At 57.6% G+C, this 16,060-nt stretch overlaps 7 non-coding genes and 1 pseudogene across 7 annotated transcripts; all 8 read right to left on the bottom strand.

Annotated features, from left to right (window-relative positions):
- Nucleotides 1–1,677: 1,677 nt before the first annotated feature.
- LOC135271112 (small nucleolar RNA SNORD115) lies at nucleotides 1,678–1,759 on the bottom strand. Its single transcript, XR_010339225.1, has one exon. It is a non-coding gene; the product is annotated as a small nucleolar RNA SNORD115 (small nucleolar RNA).
- Nucleotides 1,760–3,560: 1,801 nt separating this feature from the next.
- LOC135271116 (small nucleolar RNA SNORD115) lies at nucleotides 3,561–3,641 on the bottom strand. The gene has a single exon (XR_010339229.1). It is a non-coding gene; the product is annotated as a small nucleolar RNA SNORD115 (small nucleolar RNA).
- A 1,812-nt stretch (nucleotides 3,642–5,453) lies between these two features.
- LOC135271122 (small nucleolar RNA SNORD115) lies at nucleotides 5,454–5,530 on the bottom strand (annotated as a pseudogene).
- Nucleotides 5,531–7,034: 1,504 nt separating this feature from the next.
- Nucleotides 7,035–7,116, bottom strand: LOC135271215 (small nucleolar RNA SNORD115). Its single transcript, XR_010339318.1, has one exon. It is a non-coding gene; the product is annotated as a small nucleolar RNA SNORD115 (small nucleolar RNA).
- A 1,452-nt stretch (nucleotides 7,117–8,568) lies between these two features.
- Nucleotides 8,569–8,651, bottom strand: LOC135271118 (small nucleolar RNA SNORD115). The gene has a single exon (XR_010339231.1). It is a non-coding gene; the product is annotated as a small nucleolar RNA SNORD115 (small nucleolar RNA).
- A 1,774-nt stretch (nucleotides 8,652–10,425) lies between these two features.
- LOC135271179 (small nucleolar RNA SNORD115) lies at nucleotides 10,426–10,507 on the bottom strand. The gene has a single exon (XR_010339282.1). It is a non-coding gene; the product is annotated as a small nucleolar RNA SNORD115 (small nucleolar RNA).
- A 1,827-nt stretch (nucleotides 10,508–12,334) lies between these two features.
- On the bottom strand, nucleotides 12,335–12,416 carry LOC135271198 (small nucleolar RNA SNORD115). Its single transcript, XR_010339301.1, has one exon. It is a non-coding gene; the product is annotated as a small nucleolar RNA SNORD115 (small nucleolar RNA).
- A 1,812-nt stretch (nucleotides 12,417–14,228) lies between these two features.
- LOC135271108 (small nucleolar RNA SNORD115) lies at nucleotides 14,229–14,310 on the bottom strand. The gene has a single exon (XR_010339222.1). It is a non-coding gene; the product is annotated as a small nucleolar RNA SNORD115 (small nucleolar RNA).
- Nucleotides 14,311–16,060: the final 1,750 nt, after the last annotated feature.

The following is a 16,060-nucleotide window of genomic DNA, read 5'->3' as shown; positions in this document are numbered from 1 at the left end:
CTGGGCACCTGGCTGATGGCCACTGGCCTGGGGCCAGCAGGCTCAAAGCAAAACTTCCTATGGGCTCACCACCTGAAGGGAGTGGAGACAGGCAGGTGTTTACACAGGCCCTCATGCCTCCATGTGGGAAAGCGGGGAGGAGTGCTGGCTCACACATGCTCTCCCTTCATGGACCCATGTGATGGAATCTATATGAGATAATGACGGTCATAGACCCAGAGAACTCTTGGCCCTCACCAACCACCGAACCCTGGAAGGACAGGTAGGCGGGTCACTGGGCACAGGCAAGATGCCCAGGCTGCGTGTTACACAGGCCCCTGGAGCACGTCCACTGCCCATGCTGGCTCCACTGCACAATCCTGGACCACAGCAGAAACCCTGGGCAGGAGCTGAGGCCACCAACCAGCTTACAGCCAACCAAGGAGGCTGGCACTGATGCCAGGCACTGCTACCAACCTGGCTGTCACACAGCCTTCCCCTGTATGTCAGCCCAGGCTCCCTCCCCAAGCCACACCATAAATCACAGCCTGGGGCCCAGGGTCACCTGCTTTCTCTGATGGGTCCTCATCCACACTCCAGACACCTGCCAAACACAGAGCTGGGCCACACTCAGACAATCAGGAGCCACATGGTGCCCTCTCCTTTTCTTGGGCCCAAATTCTGCCACCCTGGATGTTGACTCCATGGCTCAGAAGCTGCCGGGGCAACAAATTCCCGAGATAGGTCCCTCATGAAGGGGTCTTCCAACCTCAGGATGCCACCCTTCCTGCTACTGATCTCAAAGAAGGGATGACCCCCAGCGGCAGGTGGGCTGCACCCTTGCCCAAAGTCTACGAGTCCCAGGGTCGGCCTGAGCACCACGAAGCACCAGCCCCGACTCAGCCTTGACCCAACCAGCTAAAGCTGCGCTGCCCTCCACCAGGCTCAAGAAGGCACCACTGGGATGGCCCACTGCTCAACAGGGTCGGTCCCATTCAGGGCCATGAGTGGCACGCAATCCTTGAATCTCCACAGCCCGACCCCATGGGCCTGATCGCCCAGCCCTCTCCGGGATAGAGAGCCCCTGTGTGAACCCCGTGTCACCCCAAAGTCCCTGTTGTCCCACTCATTTTTCCTGCGTAGTGCTCAAGGACAGACTTGCACACCGAGTCTCAGCTGGGAGCCGCCCTGAGTGAGACTGAGGAGACCCTTTCCAGCTTGGTCCACGGTCACCCCTGCAGGGCTTCAGGGAATGCGTCCTCGTTGGGTCAGATTCTCAAGGAAGCCAACCCATCCCTCTACAGTGGGGATTCAGATCAACTCCCTGAGGAAACTCTCCTGTCCTTAAGTCTGATACTTGGTGACCTGACGCTGCCTGGCTCATGACACATGACCCCAACAGGATCCACTCACCTATGCAGGTCAATGCCAGGGGTTTTGCTGGGCGGAAGAGCTCACTGAAACACAGGGGAGAATGGGGTTCAGGAAGGAGTTGCTAATGTGCCCTGTCCCCGAGTAACGGCAGCGAGGAAACCAAGCCCAGATAGTGAGTCTGGGTTGCCTCACGAAGGAGCAAAGACAGGCTTGGGCACCCTCAAGATGCCCTTCAGAGCCTCCAGGTCTCTTTCCCAAAATACAGTGGCCCTGCCAGGAAACTCTTAATTCCCAGCATCCTCTTCCTAAATTCTCCCCTAGGCTGGGCCTCAGCATAATCCTATTCGGCATGATTTTTAAGTCATCACCTCTCTTCAGGACAATATGAGGTTCTCATCATTGACCCTACCCAGGGCACCACCCCCAACCCACACGCATGGATCCAGCGGGAATCAGATGTGCTCACCACAGCTCAGCAGGAAACCCGGGTGCCAGGAAGGGCCTGAGCTTTGGCTCACCAGGGTCTGAGCACCTGGCTCAGGGACACTGCCCAAGGCCAGTGGGCCAGATGCAAATCTCCCTCCGGGGTCCCAATCTGGAGCAGTGTGGGACTGGTATGCAAAGAGGGCCTCATGCCTCCATGCAAGAAAGTGAGCCTGGGTGCTGGCTCACACATGCTCTCTTTTCACGGACTCATGAATGGGATCCATGTAAAACAGTGATGGTCATGAATGCGGGGAACCCTTGGCCCTACCTGCGACTGAACCCTGGAAGGACAGGGCAGGCAGATCACAGAATTTGGGCACGACACCCAGGCTGCACCCTACTGCAGGCCTCTGGAGCACCTCCACTGCCCACACCAGCACCACCGCACGACTCTGGGCCACACTGGCACCACTGGACAAGGCCAGGGCCACCAATCAGCTCACGGCAAACCAAGGAGGCTGGCCTGGATGCCACGTGTCACTGCAGACCTGGCAGTCACATGAATGCACCCGTCCTGGTACCCTCTACAAGCTCACACCAGAAATCACATCCTGGGGCTCCAGGGCCACGTGCCTTCTCTGGTGGGTCCCCATTTATGTACTGCAAACCTCCCAAACACAGCGCTAGGCCATGCTCAGTCAATCAGGGACCACATGATGTCCTTTCCTTTCTTTTGGCTCAAGACCCTGCCACCTTGGAGGTGACCCCATGGGTCAGAAACAGCCTGGGCAGCAAATTGCCAGCCCAGGGCTCTTGACAGTGAGCATTCCACCACAGGATGCCACCCTTCTGGACACTCCACTTTGGGAAGGGATGACCTCCAGTGGAACATGGGCTACACCCCTGGCCCAAAATCCACAATTCCCAGGGCCAACCACCAGGTGACTGCCAGAATGTAACCTTGACCCAACCGAACTGAGGCCACGCCGCCCCCACCATGCTCAAGAAGGGACCACTGGGATGGGCCATCGCTCAACAGGGTCGGTCCCATTGAGGGCCATAAGTGGAGCCCAATCCTTGAATCTTCACAGCCTGACTCCATAGCCCGATCACCCACACGCTGCACCTCTGCAAGCCTCATGGATGGAGAGCTCTCGCATAATACTCATAAGCCCAGAGACCCTGTAGACCACCTCACTTGGCCTGGAAAGTCCTCCAGGCCTGACCCATGCACCAAGTCTCAGCTAGGAGCTGCAATGTGTTGGGTGAAGGAACCCTTTCCTGCCAGGACCTCTGTTACTCCTGCAGGGCTTCAGAGAAGTGTCCTTCTTGGGATCAATTTCCAATGAAGCCGCCCTCCTGGAGAAACCATCTGTCCCTGGAGGGGATTCATGTTGGCTCCCTAAGGAAACCCTTGTGGCCTGAGGGGTGACCCTGAGCAACTCCCCGTGGCTTGGCTCATTGCCCATGACCCCAGCAGAATTCACTCACTTATGCCGCTCAAGGCCAGGATCTCGCCTGGGCAGAAGAGCTCACTGAAAGACACAGGGAAGAATGGGGCTCAGGGAGGAGCTGCCAACCTGCCCTGCCCCCCAGGGAACCGGAGAGCCAACACCAAGCCCACACAGGGAGCCTGGACTGCCACATGGAGAAATGCAGAGACAGGGTTGGGCACCCCACAGATGCCCTCTGGGGCCTCAACGACTCCAGCCCAAAATACAGTGGCCCTGCCAGGCGACCTCAGGATCCCAATGTCCTCTTTCAAAATTCTCCCCTAGGCTGGGTCTCAGCGTAATCCTATTGAGCATATTTTTAAGTCATCATCTCTCTTCAGGAAAGTATAAGGTTCTCATCAGTGACCCAACTCAGGGCACCCCATTCCCTGAGCCATGTATCCAGCAGGACCTGGATGTGCTCACCACAGCTCAGTGCAGGAGACCTGAGCACCAGGAAAGGCCTGAGCTTCAGCACAGCAAGGCCTGGGCACCTGACTGATGACCACTCGACCAGAGCCAGTGGGCCCAACAAAAGTCTTCCTCCAGTCTCACCATGTAGGGACAGTAGGTGAACATGTGTCAAAATGGAACCTCATGCTTCCATGTGGGGAAGGGGGTTCGGGGGGTGCCAGCTCATGCCTGCTCTCCCACCGTGGACCCATGTGATGGGATCCATGTGAAACACTGACTTATCATGGACATGGGGGAATCTTGGCCATTCCCACCACCGAACCCTGGAAGGACAGGACAGGCAGGTCACTGGGCCTGGGCAAAAAGCCCTGGCTGTGTCCTACTGCAGACACTTGAGCACCTCCACTGCCCACGCCAGCTGCCTCCCACTACCCCAGGACTGTACCGGCACCCTGGGTGCAGGCCAGAGCCACCTATAAGCTCATGGCCAACCAAGGAGGCTGGTCCGAATGCCAGGCACTGCCAATCTGGCAGTCGCAAACCCTACCCCGTGTGTGGAGGGCAAGCACCCCAGTTCTGCTCCACAACACACCAGAAATCATGGCCTGGGGCCCCAGGGCCTCATGGATTCTCTGGTGGGTCCCAATCCATGCCCCATTCAATACCTCCCATAAACAGAGTGGGCCACATTCAGCTAATCGGGAAACACATGATGTCTTCTCCTTTCCTTGGGCCAAGACCCCGGCCCCCTGGAGATGACCCCATGGCTCAGAGGCAGCCTGGACGGAAAACATCCCTGACAGGTCCTTACACAGCAGGCCTTTCCACCTCAGGAGGACACCCTTCCCTCTAACTACCCACAAGAAAGAGGTGACCCCCAGTGGGAAATGGGCTGCTCCCTTGGCCCAAAGCCCACTAGTCCCAGGGCTGGACTGCAGCACCATCAGGCGCTGGCCAGAGCCAGTCTAGAGGTAATCTCAGGAAAACAGAGCCACCCTCTCACTTGGCTCAAACAGGCACCACTGGGATGGCCCATTGCTGAATAGGGTCAGTGCCATTCAGGGACATGGGTTTGGTGCGATTCTTGAAAATCCATCGCCCGACCCCATGGGCTGAATTGCACATACCTCTCCAAGGTCAGAGACCCCCGAAAGACTCCCTTGGTGCCCTGGAGCGCGTGTGGACCCCTCATGTGGCCTGGCCGTCCTAGAGGCCTGACCTGAGCACTGAATCTTAGCGGGGCACAGCCCTGTGTGGGGCTGATGAAACCCTTTACTGCCTGGACCACCACCACCCCTGCAGGGTTTTAGGGAAGGTCTCATCCTTGGGTCTGATTCCCAAGTAAGTCTCTATTGTGAAGAACCCAACCCAAGTGGAGATTCAGGTGACCTCATGAAGAATCCCTTGTGGCTGAAGGGTGACCCTCGGCAAACGCATACAACCTGGCTCATGGCCCATGACTCCAGCAGGATCCACTCACCTATGCTAGTCAATGCCAGGGGCTCTGCTGGGCGGAAGAGCTCACTGAAAGACGCAGGGGACAACAGGGGCTCAGGAAGGAGCCGCCAAAGTGCCCCATCCCTGGGTAACAGGAGTGCCCACACCAAGCCCACATAGTGAGCCTGGGTGCCTCACGGAGGAGCACAGAGACAGGGTTGGGCCCCTCCAGACACCCTTGAGAGCCTTCGGGTCTCTGGCCCAATATACAGTGGTCCTGCCAGGGAACTCCCAATTCCCAGCATCCTCTTCAAAATTCTCACCTAGGTTGGGCCTCAGCGGGCCTGAGCATGATTTTTAAGTCATCACCTCTCTTCCAGACAATATAAGGTTCTCATTATCGACCCAACACAGGGCACCCCCTCCCTGCACATGCACACAGCAGGACCTGGATGTACTCACCACAGCTCAATGCAGAAGACCAGGGCACCAAGAAGGGCCCACGCTTCAGTGCACCAGGGGCTGGGCACCTGGCTGACGGTCTCTGGCCTGGGGCCATTAGGCCCAATACAAGTCTTCCTCGGGGCTCAACATCTGGGGAAAGAGGATTAGGACAGGTGTCCAAACACAACCTCACACCTCCATGGGGGTAGAAGGGGGGGGCATGGCGGCTCAGGGAAGCTTGCCTTCCGTGGGCCCATGTGATGAGATCCATGCAGAACACTGGCCTGTCACGGATGCAGGGCACCCTGTGCTCTCTGAGCCAGTGAATAATGAAAGAACAGGGCAGGCGGGTCACTGGGCTCAGGCAAGAAGCCCCGGGTATACCTTACTGCAGGCCCCACGGGCACTTCCACTGCCCATGCCATCTCCTCTGCATGACACCAGGGTCACGCCAGGTCTACTAGGCACAGGCCAAGGCCACCAATCAGCTCATGGCCAACCAAGGAGGCTGGATCAGATGCCAGATGCCGCTACAAAGCTGGCAGTCGCATAGCCTGTCCCTGTTCACAGTGGGCACTCACCCAGGTGCCCTATCCCAGCACGTCCTGGAAATCACAACCTGGGGTGCCAGGACCACATGCTTTCTCTGGTGGGTCCGTGCCAGCCAGAGCTCAGCCTTGACTTAAACCTAGGGAAATAGCACCACCCACTCCAGGTTCAAAGAGGCGCCACGGGATGGCACATTGCTCAACAGGGTCGGTCCCATTCAGGGCAGTAAGTCCTGTGCAATCCTTGAATCTCTGCAGCTAGACTCCATGGGTCCTATGCCCACCTTCCTCCAGGAATGGAGAGCTCCTCTGTGACCCCATGGCGTCCCACAGTCCCTGTGGCCACCTTCATGTGGCCTGGTCAGTCCTCGAGGCCAGACCAGCACACCAAGACTCAGCTGGGGGCTGCCCTGCATGAGATGGAAGGAACCCTCTCCTGCCTGGACCACCGTCATCCCTGCAGAGCTCCGGGGAAGATGCCCTGGGTTCTGATTCCCTAGGAAGCTGCCCTCCTGGAGGACCAATGCTCCCTCCACAGTGCAGATTCTGGTAGGCTGCCTGAGGAAACCCTCCTGTCCCAAAGGCCGACCCTTGGTGACCCCACATGGCCTGGCTGATGGCCCATGACCTGCAGGACCACTTACCTATGCCGGTCAATGTCTGGGGGCCCGACCTGCGTGGAAGAGCTCACTGAAAGACACAAGGAGAGAATGGAGGCTCATGGAACCAGAGCACAGACACAAGCCTGCACAGGCAGTCTGGGCTGCTTCACAGAGAAGCGCAGAGACAAAGCTGCCCCCATCCCTGCCCCGGCCCCGAGATGCCGTTCAGGGCCTCAAGGTCTCCAGCCAAAAACACAGTGTCCCTGCCAGGGGACCTCGGGATCCCAGCATCCTCTTCCAAAATTCTCCCCTAGGCTGGGCCTCAGCGTAATCCTATTGAGCATGATTTTTAAGTCATCATCTCTCTTCAGAGAAATATAAGGTTCTCATCATTGACCCAACTCAGGGCAGCACCCTCCCCACGCATGCATCCAGCGGGACCTAGCTGTGCTCACCAAGCTCAGTGCGGGAGACCAGGGTGCAAGGAAGGGCCTGAGCTTCAGTGCACCAAGGGCTGGGCACCTGGATGATGATAACTTGGCCAGGGCCAGTGAGCCCGATGAAAGTTTTCCTCCGGTCTCACCATCTGGGGAACAGAAGCAGACATGTGTCGAAATAGAACTTCTCACCTCCACGTGGGGAAGAGGGTGGGGAGGAGCCTGCTCATGCCTGCTCTCCCACCATGGACCCATGTGATTGGATTCACGTGAAACACTGACATGTCATGGACGTGGGGGAACCTCGGCCCTCCCCACCATCGAACTCTGGAAGGACAGGGCAGGCAAGTCACACGGGATTCGAGTAAGACGTCCAGGCTGCACCCTATTGCATGCCACTGGAGCAAATCTACTGCTTATGCCACCTCCCCCGCATGACCCTGGGCTGCACTAGGACCACGGACAGGGACAGGGCGACCAATCAGCTCACAGCAAACCAAGGAGGGTGGCCTGGATGCCATGTTCTGCTAAAGACCTGGCAGTCACATAGCCCAGGAATCCCAGGGCCAACCACAAGATGACTGACAGAGCTCAGCCCTGACCCAACCCCACTGAGACCACACCATCCCCACCATGCTCAAGGAGTCACCACTGGGATGGCCCATTGCTCAACAGGCCATTCAGGGGCATGGGTGGAACCTGATCCTTGAATCTTCACAGCCTAACTCCATAAGCGTGATCACCCACACCCTGCCCCCTGCAAGCCTCAGGGATGGAGAGCTCCCACATAACACCCAAAACCCCCAGAGACCCTGTGGACCCCCTTATGTGGCCTGGGCAGTCCTCTAGACCTGACCCATGCACCAAGTCTCGGCTAGGAGCTGCACTGCATTGGGTTGAAACAACCCTTTCCTGCCTGGACCTCCGTTACCACTGCAGGGCTTCAGGAAAGGTGTCCTTCTTGGGATCAATTTCCAAGGAAGCCGCCATCCTGGAGAAACCATCCATCCTGGTGGGGATTCAGGTCAGCTCTCTAAGAAAATCCTCATGGCTTGAAGTGTGATCCTCAGCGACTCCCCCTCCCACCCCCGAATGGCTCATGGCACATGACCCCAGCAGGATCCACTCACCTATGCCGCTCAAGAACAGGGGCCCGCCTGGGCACAAGAGCTCACTGAAAGACACAGAGAAGGGGCTCAAGGAAGAGCTGCCAACCTGCCCTGCCCCAGGGAAAAGGAGTGCCAACACCAAGCCCACACAAGGAGCTTGAGCTGCCTCATGGAAGAGTACAGACACAGGGTTGGGCACCCTGTAGATGCTCTTCAGGGCCTCAAGGACTCCAGCTCAAAATACAGTGGCCATGCCAGGGGACCTCGGGATCTCAACATCCTCTTCCAAAATTCTCCCCTAGGCTGGGCCTTAGGGTAATCCTATTGAGCATGATTTTTAAGCCATTCACCTCTCTTCAGGACAATATAAGGTTCTCATCATTGACCCGATCCAGGGCACCTCCCTCCCGATGCATGCATCCAGCAATACCCGGATGTGCTCACCACAGCTCAGTGCAGGAGACCATGATGCCAGGAAGTGCCAGAGCTTCAGCGCACCAGGGGCTGCCCACCTGACAAACACCCACCAAGGACCAATGGGCCCAATCAAAGTCTTCCTCCCGTCTCACCATCTAGAGGACAGAAGGTGGACACATGTCGAAAAGGAACCTCATGCTTCCATGCCGGGAAGAGGGTGGGGAGATGCCTGCTCACACCTGCTCTCCTACCGTGGACCTACGTGATGGGATCCATGTGAAACTTTGCATGTCACGGACATGGGGAAACCTTGGTGCTCCCCACCCTTGAACACTGGAAGGATAGGATAGGTGGGTCACTGGGCTTGGGCAAGGTGCCCTGGCTGTGCCCTACTGCAGGCACCTAAGCACCTCCACTGCCCACAACAGCGGCCTCACACAATCCCATGGCTGTACCGGCCTCCTGGGTTTGGACAAGGGCCACCTACCATCTCACGGCCAACCAAGAAGACTGGCCCTGACGCCATGCGCTGTCCCTCTGGCAGTCACACAGCCTGCCCCTGTGTGTGGAGGGCGAGCACCCAGGGCCCGCTCCACAACACACCAGAAATCACAGCCTGAGGTCAAGGGCCTTGTGTGTTCTCTGGTGGGTCCCCATCCCTGCCCCATACAATACCTCCCACACACAGAGCAGGGCTACACTCAGCCAACTGAGGGACACATGATGTCTTCTTTCCTTGGGCCAAGACCCTGGCCCCCTGGAGATGACCCCATGGCTCAGAAGCAGCCTGGACGGCAAATTTCTGGGACAGGTCCTTCCATAGTGGGCCCTCCCGCTACTCGCCCACAATGAAGAGGTGACCCCCAGTGGGATATGGGCTGCTCCCTTGGTGAAAGCCCACGAGCCTCAGGGCCGGACTGCAGCACCATCAGGCACCGGCCGGAGCTAGTCTAGAGCCAATCTCAGGGAAACAGTGCCGCCTCCCACTTGGCTCAAGGAGGCACCACTGGGATGGCCCACTGCTTAAGGTCAGTGCCATTCAAGGCCATGGGTTTGGTGTGATCCTTGAAAATCCATCGCCTGCCCCATGGGCTGAATCACACATACCTCTCCAAGGTCAGAGACCCTCGCAACACCCCCTTAGCACCCTGGAGTCCATGTGTTCCCCTCATGTGGCCTGACCATCCTAGAGGCCTGACCTGAGCAGAGTCTTAGTGGGGCGCTACCCTGCGTGGGGCTGAGGAAACACTTTACTGCCTGGACTACCACCACTCCTGCAGGGCTTCAGGGAAGGTATCTTCCTTGGGTCCCATTCCCAAGGAATCCTCTCTCCTGGAGAACCCATTCCAGTGGGGATTCAGGTCAGCTTCTGAGGAAACCCTTGTGGCTCAAAGGTGACCCTCAGCGAACCCACACAGCCTGGCTCATGCCCCATGACCCCAGCAGGATCCACTCACCTGAGCTGGTCAATGCCAGGTACTCTGCTGGGCAGAAGAGCTCACTGAAAGACATGGGGAAAGCGGGGGCTCAGACAGCAGCCATCAAAGTGCCCAACCCACATGTAACGGGAGCGATGACAGCAAGCCCACATAGTGAAGTTGGGTGTCTCACGGAGGAGCACAGAGACAGGGTTGGGCCCCCTACAGTTGCCCTTCAGAGTCTCCAGGTCTCGAGCCCAAAATATTGTGGTCCTGCCAGGGAACTCCTAATTCCCAGCATCCTCCTCCTAAATTCTCACCTAGGCTGGGCCTCAGCGTAATCCTATTGAGCATGATTTTTAAGTCATCACCTCTCTTCAAGACAATATAAGGTTCTCATCATTGACCCAGCCCAGGGTACCTCCTCCTCACACATGCATCCAGTGATACGCAGATGTGCTCACCAAGCTCAATGCAGAAGACCAGGGCGCCAGGAGAATCCAAGTTTCAGCTCACTGGGGGCTAGGCACCTGGCTGATGGTCACTGGCCTGGGGTCAGCGGGCTCAACGCAAGTCTTCCTCTGGAGAGAGGAAGTCCCATCATCTGCAGGGATGGGGGACAGGATTTTAAATAGGGCCTCATGCCTCCATGCGGGAAAACAGGGAGGGGGTGCTGCCTCACACATGCTATCCCTCCATGGACCCATGTGATGGGATCTATAAGAAATAATGACCTTCATGGACCCAGGGAAACCCTGGCCTTCCCTGCCACCAAACCCTGGAAGGACAGGGTAGGCGGGTCATTGGGCTTGGGCAAGACACCCAGGATGCGCCCTACTACAGGCCCTGAAGCACCTCCACTGCCCATGCTGGCTCCACTGCATGATCCTGGACCACAACAGAAAGCCTGGGTAAGAGCTGAGACCACCAACCAGCTAATGGCAAAACAAGGAGCCTGGTCCTGATGCCAGTTGCTGCTGCCGACCTGGCTGTCGCACAGCCTTCCCCACTATGGAGAGGACGCCAGCCCAGGATCCCTCCCCAAGCCACACCATAAATCACAGTCTGGGGCCCAGGGCCACCTGCTTTCTCTGGTGGGTCCTCACCCACACCCCAGACACCTGCCAAACACAGAGCAGACCACACTCAGACAATCAGGAAACACATGTCGCCCTCTCATTTCCTTGTGCCCAAGACGCCCTCACCCTGGAGGTGACCCCATGGTTCAGAAATGAACCATGGTGACAAATTCCCGGGACAGATTCCTCATGAGAGGGCCTTCCAACTTCAGGATGCCACCCTTCTCGTCATTGACATCGAAGAAGGGGTGATCCCAGTGGCAGGTGGGCTGCACCCTTGGCCCAAAGCCCATGAGTCCCAGGGCTGGTCTGCAGCACCATGAAGCCCCAGTCACGGCTCAGCCTTGACTCAACCAGTTGAAGCTGCGCTGCCCCCCACCAGGCTCAAGAAGGCACCACTGGGATGGCCCACTGCTCAACATGGTCAGTCCCATTCAGGGCCATGAGTGGCACGCAATCCTTGAATCTCCACAGCCCGACCCTATGGGCCTGATCGCCCAGCCCTCTCTGGGATAGAGAGCCCCTGTGTGAACCCCGTGTTACCCCAAAGTCCCTGTTGTCCTGCTCATTTTTCCTGAGTGGTCTTCGAGGACAGACTTGCACACCGAGTCTCAGCTCGGAGCTGCCCTGCATGAGACTGAAGAAACCCTTTCCAGCCTGATCCACCGTCACTCTTGCATAGCTTCAGGGAAGGATTCCTACTTGGGTCAGATTCCCAAGGAAGCCACCCTCCTAGAGGACCAACCCATCCCTCCATGGAGCGGATTCAGGTCAACTCCCTAAGGAAACCTTCCTGTCCTGATGTCTGATACTTGGTGACCCCATGCTGCCTGGCTCATAGCCCATAACACCAGCAAGGTTCACTCACCTATGCTGGTCAATGCCAGGGACTCTCCTGGGTGGAAGAGCTCACTGAAAGACATTGGGGAGAATCAGGGATCAGGAAGGAGCCGCCAAAGTGCCCTGCCGCCAAGTAACAGGAGCACCGAAACCAAGCCCACATAGTGAGCCCGGGCTGCCTCATGGAGGAGCCCAGAGACAGGGCTGGCCCTCTCCAGATGGCTTTCAGGGCCTCCAGGTCTCTTGGCCAAATTACAGTGGTCTTGCCAGGGAACTCGTAATTTCCAGCATCCCCTTCCAAAATTCTCCCCTAGGCTGGGCCTCAGCGTAATCCTATTGAGCATGATTTTTAAGTCATCACCTCTCTTCAGAACAATATAAGGTTCTCATCATCGACCCAACCCAAGGCACCGCCCCCCGCCCCCAACGCGTGCATGCAGTGGAACCCAGATGTGCTCACCACAGCTCAGTGCAGGAGACCAGGGCACTAGGAAGGGCCTGAGCTTTAGCTCACCAGGGACTGAGCACCTGGCTGAGGGACACAGGCCCGGGGCCAGTGGGCCAGATGCAAGTCTTCCTCCGGGGTCAACATTTGGAGAAGTGGAGGACAGGTGTCCAAACAGGGCCTCATGCCTCCATGCAGGAAAGTGGGCAGGGGTGCTGGCTCACACATGCTCTCTCTCCATGGACTCATGAGATGGAATCCATGTAAAATAGTGATGGTCATGATTGCTGGGAACCCTTGGCCCTCCCTGCCACTGAATCCTGTAAGGAAAGGACATGCAGGTCACAGTATCTGAGCAAGATGCCCAGGCAGCACCCTACTGCAGGCCCCTGGAGCACCTCTACTGTGCATGCCAGTGCCTCCACACGACTCTGGGCCACACTGGGACCACCGGCAAGGGCCAGAGCCACCATCAGCTCATGGCAAACCAAGGGGGCTGGCCTGGATGCCACGTGCTGCTGCAGACCTGAGAATCACATTACCTGCCTCTGGGCATGAAATGCACCCATACAGGTGCCCTCACACCAGAAATTTCATCCTGAGGCCCCAGGGCCATGTGCCTTCTCTAGTGGGCCCCATTCATGCACCACATACCTCTCAAACACAGCTGGGCCACACTCAGCCAATCAGGAGCCATATGATGTCCTCTTCTTTCCTTCAGCTCAAGACCCTGCCACCTTGGAGGTGACCCCATGGCTCGGAAGCAGCCTGGGCAGCAAATTGCCAGCACAGTATGCCTGGACAGTGTGCCTCCTACCACAGGATGCCACCCTTCCGGCCACTCCACTTTGGGAAGGGATGACCTCCAGCAGAACACACGCTGCACCCTTGGCCCAAAGCCCACAATTCCCAGGGCCAATCGGCAGGTGACTGCCAGAGCTCAGCCTTGACCAAACATCACTCAGGCCACGCCGCCCCCACCATGCTTAAGGATGCCCCACTGGGATGGCCCAGTGCTCAACAGGGTTGGTCCCATTCAAGGCCATGGGTTGAGCCCAATCCTGGAATCTTCACGGCCTGACTTTGTAATCCCAATCACCCAAACCCTGCCCCCTGCAAGTCTCAGGGGCGGAGAACTACCACATAACACCCATAACACCCAGAGACGCTGTAGACCCCCTCACGTGGCCTGGGCAGTCCTCCAAGCCTGACCCATGGACCAAGTCTCAGCTAGGAGCTGCACTGCATTTGGCTGAAGAAACCTTTTCCTGCCTGGACCTCCATTATCCCTGCCAGCTTGACGGAAGGTGTCCTTCTTGGGATCAATTTCCAAGGAAGCCATCCTCCTAGAGAAATCATCCATCCCGCATGGGGATTTAGGTTGGCTCCCTAAGGAAACCTTCATGGCCTGAAGGGTAACCCTGAGCAACACCCTGTGGTCTGGGTAATGGCACAAGACCCCAGCAGGATTCACTCACCTATGTCTCTCAAGGACAGGAGTCCACCTGGGCAGAAGCACTCACTGAAAGACACAAAGAAGAAGGGACTCAGGGAGGAGCCACCAACCTGCCCTGCCCCTAGGGAACCGGAGTGCCAACACCAAGTCCACACAAGGAGCCTGGGCTGCCTCACAGAGGAGTGCAGAGACAGAGTTGGGCACCCTGCAGATACCCTTCAGGGCCTCAAGGACTTCAACCCAAAATACAGTGGCCCTGCCAGGGGACCTTGGGATCCCAGTGTCCTCTTCCAAAATTCTCGCCTAGGCTGGGCCTCAGCGTAATCCTATTGAGCATGATTTTTAAGTCATCACCTCTCTTCAGGACAATATAGGATTCTCATCATTGACTCAGCTCTGGGCACTGCCCCCCACACCCCCGCATGGATCCAGTGGGTCTCAGATGTGCTCACCACAGCTCAGTGCAGGAGACCAGGCAGCCAGGAAGGGCCTGAGCTTCAGTTCACCAGGGCTGCACACCTGACTGATGATCACTCGTCCAGGCCCATGGGTCCAACAAAGGTTTCCTTCAGTCTCACCATCTAGGGGACAAAAGGTGGTCATGTGTCCATATGGAACCTCATGCTTCCCTGCAGGGAAGAGGGTGGGGAGGTGTCTGCTCATGCCTGCTCTCCCACTGTGGACCCATGTGATAGGATCCATGTGAAACACTGACATGTCATGGACACGGGGGACCTTGGCCCTGCCCACCATCAAACCCTGGAAGGACAGGGCAGGTGGGTCACTGGCTTGGGCAGGACACCCTGGCTGCGCCCTACTGTAGGCACCTTGAGCACCTCCACTGCACATGACAGCTGCCTCACAGGACCCCAGGGATGTACTGTTCCCCTAGGTGCAGGCCAGGGTCACCTACCATCTCACGCCCAACCAAGGAGGCTGGCGCGGATGCCAGGCACTGCCTATCCAGCAGTCGCACAGCCTGCCCCCGTGTGGAGGGCGAGCACCCAAGCCCCGCTCCACAACACACAGCAAACTGCAGCCTGGGGCCCTAGGGCCTTGTTTTTAAGTTCTCTAGTGGGTCCTCATCCATGCCCCATTCAACACCACCCACACACAGAGTGGGGCCACACTCAGCCAATAGGGGAACACATGATATGTTCTCCTTTCCTTGGGTCCATGACCCCGCACCCCTGGAGATGACCCCATGGCTCAGAGGCAGCCTGGATGGAAAATTTCCGGGACAGGTCCTTCCATAGCAAGCCTTCCCACCTCAGGAGGATACCCTTCCCGCCAATCACCCACAAGGAAGAGGTGACCCCCAGTGGGATATGGGCTGCATCCTTTGCCCAAAGCCCACGAGTCCCAGTGTCGGACTGCAGCACCATCAGCCACCAGCCGGAGATAGTCTAGAGCCAATCTCAAGGAAACAGTGCCGCCCCCTACTTGGTTCAAAGAGGCACCACTGGGATGGCCCATTGCTTAATAGGGTCAGTGCCATTCAGGGACATGGGTTTGGTACAATCCTTGAAAATCTGCAGCTCCACCCCGTGGGCTGAATCACACACACCTCTCCAAGGTTGGAGAGCCCCTGCAAGACCCCCATGGTGCCCCGGAGCCCATGTGGCCACCTCATGTGGCCTGACCATCCTAGAGGCCTGACCTGAACACTGAGTCTTAGCGGGCCACAGCCCTGTGTGGGGCTGAGGAAACACTTTACTGCCTGGACCACCACCACCCCTGCAGGGCTTTAGGGAAGGTCTCGTCCTTGGGTCTGATTCCCAAGTAAGCCGCTATCGTGAAGAACCCAACTCAAGTGGAGATTCAGGTCAGCTCCTGAAGAATCCCTTGTGGATGAAGGGTGACCCTCGGCGAACCCATACAGCCTGGCTCATGGCCCATGACTCCAGCAGGATCCACTCACCTATGCTGGTCAATGCCAGGGGCTCTGCCGGGCAGAAGAGCTCACTGAAAGACACAGGGGACAACAGGGGCTCAGAAAGAAGCTGCCAAAGTGCCCCATCCCTGGGTAACAGGAGTGCCCACACCAAGCCCACATAGTGAGCCTGGGTACCTCATGGAGGAGCACAGAGACAGAGTTGGGCCCCCTCCAGATGCCCTTTAGAGCCTCCAGGTCTCGAGCCC

This window comes from Aotus nancymaae, unplaced genomic scaffold, assembly GCF_030222135.1.
Source record: "Aotus nancymaae isolate 86718 unplaced genomic scaffold, 86718_ANA_hifiasm-v0.15.2.pri h1tg000075l, whole genome shotgun sequence".
NCBI lineage: Eukaryota > Metazoa > Chordata > Mammalia > Primates > Aotidae > Aotus > Aotus nancymaae.
This window is presented reverse-complemented; position numbering and strand designations above follow the sequence as displayed.